This window comes from Cygnus atratus, chromosome 12, assembly GCF_013377495.2.
Source record: "Cygnus atratus isolate AKBS03 ecotype Queensland, Australia chromosome 12, CAtr_DNAZoo_HiC_assembly, whole genome shotgun sequence".
Taxonomy (NCBI): domain Eukaryota; kingdom Metazoa; phylum Chordata; class Aves; order Anseriformes; family Anatidae; genus Cygnus; species Cygnus atratus.
The window spans coordinates 18,882,940-18,891,365 of NC_066373.1; the positions used below are offsets into that span (position 1 = coordinate 18,882,940).

The following is an 8,426-nucleotide window of genomic DNA, read 5'->3' on the forward strand; positions in this document are numbered from 1 at the left end:
ATGCAAAGTATCGGTTTAATATCATTAGCTGAAGAATACTCCTTTGTTTTTTTGTGGAAGTTACCAGAAGTTACCAAGTTACTTGATGCTCCAACACTGTAAGAAGGATTGCCACTCCTAAGATTTAGTATCTATTAAAAACATACTTAATTTCATATGGCATATTACAGTGTGTATAATAGCTTAGTAGAGTACATGTTCTTGGTTCACCAACAGCCAATACACCCTTCATTCTTCACGTAGCTCTTCTGTTCTCAAATACAGCATTCTGGTCTAGTAAAAAAAACAATCCTTTTGAACGTGTATGACATTTCAAAAAAAAAAAATTCCTTCTCTCCCCCTTCCTTCCCCCCTCATCACTAGAGTAACTTCTCCTTCCTTAATTCACATTTATGCACATTCGACTCAGTATAGCTGTAGTGTATAAAGGTAGTGTAACCGATGGTATCTTCCATTCTTACTATTATATCTTCATTATCTAAAATAAATCAAACTTAATGGAAATTACAAAGAATATCTCTGCCATACAGACTGAAGGAAGATTTTCAAAATTATCCTTCTACGATTTTGAGGAATCTAATTACCATCACAATCCACCACTGTCTGTGGTGTATTATAAGAGGCAGCTGGTACTGTTGGATTCATAATATTATATTCATCTCTTACCTATAACTATCCAGCAAGGGCTACACTAATCAACTAATTGCCTTTTTTTTTTGTGAGAAAGTTCAGCCAAAAGACAGCTTCTCTTAAATGAACTAGTGAAGATTCAAATATCAGCACATATTACAAATACTGTCAGCCAGTATAATTGCTAAATATTATACAGAATAATTGCTAAACAATTATTCTAAAATTAGGAGCTGGACTGAAACTACCATCAAGTAGCCCTTAGTGATACAAAGACCAAATGTACTGATCATGGTTGTACTACCATGCAAATTACATAATTACAAACATTTTCTATATAAGCTTTCATGTGAAGGGCCCATAAATAGGCTGAGTTCCTACAGTTGTTTTTCTCTGCCAAAAGATTAAATCAAGGCTGAAAAATACATTTTGAACTTTACCAAACATCAGTACTCTTCCAAAATAGCACTACAGAACCTTTATTTCTATTCAGTTTTTTTCTGCCTTTTAAATTCTACTTAAATTTCATGAAAATAGCAAAATTTTGGGTGATGGTTGCTATGATAAAAACAGGTCCCATTATCAAAATATAATAGGTCTGATACGGTAGAAAGAGAGATTCGAAATTCTGGTCTTACTGAGGGACACAAGCCTGAATGATTGTATCTGAATAGTTCTTTCCTGAAACCAAAACACGCTGTATGAAGTCTGCATATGCTTCATGCCTCCCACCCTGCCCAAATACTTATGACGAATCAGCACTTTCTCATCATAGAAAAAAAGAGATCAAGTATACTCACTACACTCACAGTATGTGCAATTTAAAAGTATGTATTTTTCTTCCTTGAAAAGTATCAAGTAATAAACCTGCTATTTGTTCTTCAACTACAAGACAAAAAGCAATGTAAATATACAATGCAAATTAAAAAACAGTGCTTTAAAATAAAATTAAACTTTCACTAACAATTCAAATATAGTGAGTTTTTATAAACTGCAGATACACATACCTTGTAAGTGAAAATAATGGCCACAAAAAACAGTCTATTTACCTGCTGCTACTTGTTAAATTGCCTTCAGGTTGTCTTTAAATGAGCACTGTCATAATTTTAAAATGCTTTCCTGAGTACAGTCATATAGCAATTAAATATATGAGTGTAAATATCTTGTTTGGTTTGTTTCCACATTTCTTACAGTTTCTGTATTTAGGCATTCCATGATTTATACTTACTGATTTGAAATCTATGTAAAGGATATATTCTATGAATTACAAAAAATGACTAATACAAACTTTAAAAAAAAGTCTGTACTGTTTAAAAGACTTAATTATAGGATAAAGAACTAAGCTCATACAATAAGTAAATTTGATTTATGTTATGCATCTAAAGATCACTGATATTAAGTGATACCAAGTACTCGCTTGTCTCAATTTATCTTAAACAGAAATGAGGGTAATGGCACTTACAAAAGAGTCTAGAAATGATAAATTACATCTTATTGTGTGAAGTCAAAGGTTAAACTTATTATTGCTCACCACAGGCCAACCTTAACCCCAGGATTAATGCCATAAACAAAAAAGAAAATTCAGTTTGCACACATAATGCACTGGGATAACGTCTCTGAAGAATTAAAAAAGTGAAATGATGCCCCCTACTGCTACCAGAAAATGTTTCTGTATAAGCAGGGTCTTTTGGTTCAAAGGGAAATTATCATGTAAAACCAATGAACATGTATTTTCAAACTAACCAGTGCTCATTAGCACAACATATGCCAAGGACAATTTATTTCTTCTCTGGCTTTTAATTAAAATATATGAAGAGTTTTGCCTTGTAGAGGAAACTCTCAGAAACAAACAGCTAGAGTGAACATAAAACCTACAGTTCATATAAGTCATATTTTTTGGTAAAGAAACCATATAAACTTGATTTTTCTTAACGTATTTCTGAATAAATCAAATTTCAAGTAGTAACCTCTATACAGCAATGATGTTTCTCAAATAGTGAAGCTGATAGAATCGATCTGTCAGCTACAAGGTGACACAATTCATTAACAACTAAGGTAGGTCACACAGTGCCTCTGAAGTGTGGCAGACCGCAGGTTGGTTCCCAACTCAGTGGGTAGTTCTGGTACTACAGCTACGATGGTAAAGAGTTTCTTGATGGGCAAGTAAGGCACCAGGGTTACAGTTTGAAATGCTTTTCAGGGAAAGAGATCAAACACCGAAGAACTATTAACCAAGTCTTTTTATTCATTCTGCATTCAAGCGACAAAAGACCCAATGATACCAACACAGTTAACTCCCAAATTACGTTGGTGTAAGCAAAAAATAATCTGGAGCTTCTTAAAGGTATTTGGACAGAACTGCTCTATTCCAAAGTAACTTAGTCATATAAATAGACATTGGGTACATTATTGCCTTCAATAATCTGATCTTTGGCATGACTGAGAATCTTTAAAAAGATAAAATCTTAAAATTTCTATCACCTTTACTTGTTCAAGGACTGCAGAGTGAAAAGGCTACAGTTCAAAATTGTTTACAGTACAAAAATAACCAAAATTAAATCAGTCAGCATTTAAATCAGTAAGCATTAATCCCTTTCCAATCCTCACCTAATATAAATCACTATCAGTTAACTGGACTCAGAAGCAATACACAGGTTTAAATAAATATAAAGTGTTTTAAGTCATAGGGGATGGTTTTAAACCACTGAACAGTAGACATTGACCAGGCAGGGAATTCTAATAATAATATTTTATCTCCATGGCAAAACTGTATTTAGCAGTGCTCAAATGCAGTCAAAGATAGTCCTGACTTCTTGTACTTCTACATCTATGAAAAAGTTTGTTGTTTTAGGACTTAATAGACTACAGATAACTGGAGACTGACAGGATACCAACATGAAGAAGTTCATGATATAACTGACAGAAATTTCAAAAATTTCATCTATCATATAAAGTAACTTCCAAGTTTCTCCAAGAGTTTGATCTAGGAGTCTTCATTAGAATACAAAATGTAGAGCTAACTTCTATGACATCTGGTGGAGCAGGATGAAATGGGATCATACCTTCCTGAAAACACCTTCTTTTTTTCCACCACTGCTAATACAAGCGCATAAAAAGAGGCATCCCATTTCTCTAAATATGCTTTCTAAATGTTAGAGGGTTAAAGCAATTCCCAGAGGTCTCTGTCTAGAAAAAGCCCTTCACTGATATTTAATTGAACTATCTTTACTCTGAGACATGCAGTAAAATACACTGGAATCAAATGTTAATGCATCACTGTTTTTATATAAAGAAGGACAGCTCAGTTTGCTATTTTCACCACTATTATGCAAGCCTAGCATGTCCAGTTGACTCACGTCAAATTTAACTGAAATTGGTGAAAATACTCTATTTTACAACAGCTGTCAATTAATCCCACTTACTTTAGTATGATTACATTAGACAGTATTCTCACAGAAAGTCTGTAAGCCTTGGAGCTTATTACACACATTACACCCTCCAACTGTTGGTGCTACTTTCCACCAACTCCTTTACACTGGAGTAAACTTCCCAGAACAGCAGAAACCCCCTGGAAGGCCCCAGCCTAAAAGCAGTCAGCTACCAAACAGGCACAGCACATACAAGAACACTGCTCAGTCACCACAGTCAGTGCTTTACAGAAAGGGTTTAAATTCCTGTAGTGAGAATAGGAGCAAGATGTTCATTTATGAAAATAATAATAATTTAAAAAAAAAAATCAGGCTGCAGAAATAAACCATAATGGATTCTAAGTCTAGCTTTTGATGAACTAAAAAAATTATTTGACAGAGCTTTAGCAAGACCACCACTTTCCTTTTTGCAGTTGCAGAAACTTTGCTAAAGTTAACCACTTCTTAATTCACAGAGTGGCAATTGAGCAATGCACACTTTCTTTGCAGCTGAAGCTGGGCTATGTATTCCTCAGACAGCTGCATGAGGGTGACTTCCCTTCAAATACCACCTGTCATCTCTGTAAGTCATTCAATAGTGTTCAGTGCCCTCTCACAACGATTATACTCTTAACATGATCAGGTGTTTTGCCAGTTATTCCACTGAAGCCATAGCATTTAAATACACAGCAAACATATAGTATGGCACCTTTAAAGTGACTCATAATAATAGAGTTAAATATTTACATTTAATAAAAAAAAAAAAAATTGTCTTCTGGAACATTTCCCAGACTAAATACCAGTCTTTGCCAATACACCTGCAGCTTTTTGTAACTAATTAAGAAACTCCAGCAAACACACTCAAAAAGCCTCAAAAAACAAATACAGACTCCATTACGCAGAGAAAAATATTACCAACTTTCAGCGACTGATGCATATATAATTGCAATACATTTGTCTTTTATATTATAAAGATTCAAATGTTCACAACAGATTCTTTTTAAAATAGTTTGGAACAAAAAAAAAGTAATTGATTAAAATTAAGGGACAGAAAAAGATCAATAATAGAAACTGCTAGTTACAGAACCTACGTCTTGGATTATTTTCAAAAAGTTTGCCTCTTGATACTGAAGGAATAAGTGAAAAAAGCTTTGATCTATGAGTTCATTAAGGCCTCTGCATTGCAATAAGCTCCACAAAAGGGAAACCTTGATCACAAGCGTCATCAGGGCTTCAAGCAAATATAAAGTCTGCCACTGCATAACTGGAGACTTGAAAAAAGTCTAGAAGTTCATCCTTATAAAGCATTGTAAAGTTATTTTATATCAAACCATTTTTAGTTGTTTTGTACTTCTGTAAACAAACAAAAAATAATTCAAGCATACAGCAAAATCGCCTAATGAGAGCTCGATATAATCAGAAACTGTCTAAAGTTTTAGGATTATATTACACAAAGATTTGAGAGCCCTAGTATGGTTGTTTTTCTGGTCGGAGATATATGGAATTTAAGGTATTGCTTTTAGAAATATTATGCTACTACATTATTTATGTTATGACTACCAATTAAAGTTTCTGCTACTCAAATTAATGCAGGATATTTTCTATAAACCAGTATTGTAGGTCTCCACCCTACAAATAGTAGAACATATATTCAAATTTATGCATAAGAATAACCCCTGTGAAGACCATATGACTAATGATGAGGATCATAGCAGAATCTGTAAAGTGCATGACAGACTGCATAGCTATCTATGATAAGAAATAACTTAAAGATTCTATTTCCACATTGTTTGAACTAGCACAGGTCCTATTTCAAGTATACAACTCAAGCCCAAACACTTGAGGAAGACACAGTTTCACAAAACCATTTATACAACTATTTTTCAATTGCAGGCATTTTAATGAAAAGCAAGAAGTTGCAGGTGGCAGCTGAAGCAAGCTATTTTAAAAGATGAAATTAAAAAAATACTTATGGATTACAGTATTTCTCTAACACTAATACAAATAATGAACAACTTGCCAACAACTTGCTTACTGTACAGTCAGAACCATTTGTGAGATGTCCCACTGGTGTTCCAGCTGGAAATGCAAGAGCAGGCACTGTGTGTCACCAATTGCCTCGACTGCTACCAGTTACACGCTGCATTTTGCCTTCTCTAAAGTCAGCTTAGAAGATGTGCCCAAAAGGTCAGGAAACTGAAATCTCCCCTCCAACTGAACAGGGCCTATCATTCTGGATATTCTACTGTGAACAGCTTGTAGGTTGGAATAGTCTTTCTTCCTTGACAAATCCTCTTTGTAAAAAGACTATTAAAAAAATTAACAGAATTTCTGGTGTTCTCAACCTAGCGCATGTCTGGTTTTAGTACACCTGAATATAAGCTTGGGACAAGAGGTTTCCAACTCCTCCGAAGTATGAGGAAGCTTAAGTCTGCAGTTTCAAAATGGGAAAAAAAAAAAGTAACTGATATAATCAAAATATTCTTTCTAGTTCTCAGTCACAACAATGCAGGGAGAAAAATCCAACTTGTTTTACAAACACTCAAAGCCCCAAAAAATCCAACCGTTCACAAACTTTCATCTGTGTTTGTAAACAGAAGTAAGCCTTTTCTATAGCATTGGTCTTTTCCACTTACAAAGGGCTTTAGTTTGTCTTGTATGTTAAAATGTCACATGCTACTTAGTCTTATCATATCTTACAGAACCATAGTCACTCAGAATGACTTCCCTGGAAGCAGTTTCAGGCCATTGCAATGATGTAAATCACCTCTGAACACAGACTATAAGGAATTCTTTCAGAATTATACAGATTACAGTAAATTCAGCTCTGAGAACAAGTTTTATAACAACAAGTGTGGCAAAACACCAAAAGAAAGTATAAAGAGCACTAAACATCCACTTTATTTTGAAACCAGTAAGCTTTCAGCTATCCTGGGACATTCCAAAAGGCAGTGTTGACATAGTAGAAAGAAATAAAAGCATTAAAAGCATTTTCTTTCAGATTGTTAATTATATTTTGTATCTCAAAATACTGTGTTTTGTGTGGTTTTTTTGTTTGTTTAATATAAAGCTTCTTGCTTGTAATTTCATGTGTGGTTAATGGTCTGTAATGCAACAACGGCTGCAGTGACCACAATTTAACAGTTGATGGCACCAATCACCTCAAGAAATTGCCCAGCTGAGCATTACATAATGTGAATGTTGGAGAAAGGGAGTGTTATGGAATAATTTAACTGACAGAAGAGCAAAACCTAAGTGTTTAAACTATGCGTAAGGGTATTCTTTAAGAACATATATATATATCTTCTGGAAAATAGAGCGTCTTTTTTCAAGTATGGCACCCAACATCAGAACCATATCCTGTTTAGAATGCATAGATGTGTGTAAATGCAGTATGCACAGATGTAACTTCACTCATTTAACCATGCCACAGACAAAAATTACATTGCACTGAGAGAAATAAAAATTTAAATGCAGGTAGCAAGAAGTATATAGCCATACCTGGAGATTTTCAGATGTGCTGCCTAACTGCAAACTCTCATTTGGTTAAGAAGTTTCTAAATAGGGATACAAATGTCTTTGGAGAAACGGTATTATATATTTATTCTTTTCCAGTGTAGCATGAAGGGTACTAAAAGGAAAAAAAAAAAAAAAGTAGATTTAGATACAAAACCATAAAACATTCATCCTCCCTTTGGAGGCCACATTTAATGAACAGCTGCCAAAAACTAATTTCACAGTAATGACAAAGAGATAGATGATATAAATGGGAATCAAATAATCAGGGAGAACACAAGATACTTGTCAATGGTGAGAAAAGAAAAAAAAAAAGGTTTACTCCTTTCTACAACGGTTATTCAGTTTTATCAACTCCAGGCATTGAAGACTCCAGTAAAACCACAGAGCTACTTTATATGAACTAATTTTATCCTTTACATTTCATTTTAAGATTTTTTGTTTGCTTGCTTGTTTTGGGTGTTTTATTTGTTGGTTTGTTTTTAAGTAAATACCTGTCTTTTTTTTTTGTGAACTATCAAAGTTAACGATGTGGGGCCGGGTAGAACCGTACTTTTCCCCTTACGATCACAGGGGATGACTTACTTTTTCCGCATGTGGTTGTTTGTTTTTTGTTTTTTTCCAAATGAAATCCATCACGACGACAGCAGAGCACAACCGTGACTTAATACAGAGCCTCTGGGCTATACAAGCGTACGAAGGGAAGGTTTGTCCCCGGCAGGGGGGCCGAAAGAGCGCCTCCCAGTCTACCTTCCTCAGGACCGTCTCTGTAAGGGGGCTGAGGAGGGCGCCCGGGACTGAGCGCTCGGAAGGGCACGTTCGGGGCGCTTTGAGGAGGCGAGAAGCGCAGGGCGGAGCTCAGCGGGAGGTGCC

General features: G+C 35.0%; 1 long non-coding RNA gene across 1 annotated transcript in view; it reads right to left on the reverse strand.

Annotated features, from left to right (window-relative positions):
- LOC118246259 (uncharacterized) overlaps nucleotides 1-8,269 on the reverse strand; it is a 165,086-nt gene extending 156,817 nt beyond the window's left edge. The window contains exons 1-2 of the long non-coding RNA XR_004778129.2: nucleotides 8,139-8,269; nucleotides 7,539-7,668 (exon numbers count right to left, since the gene is read on the reverse strand). This is a non-coding gene — a long non-coding RNA (uncharacterized LOC118246259). The remainder of the gene's footprint in view (nucleotides 1-7,538; nucleotides 7,669-8,138) is intronic.
- Nucleotides 8,270-8,426: the final 157 nt, after the last annotated feature.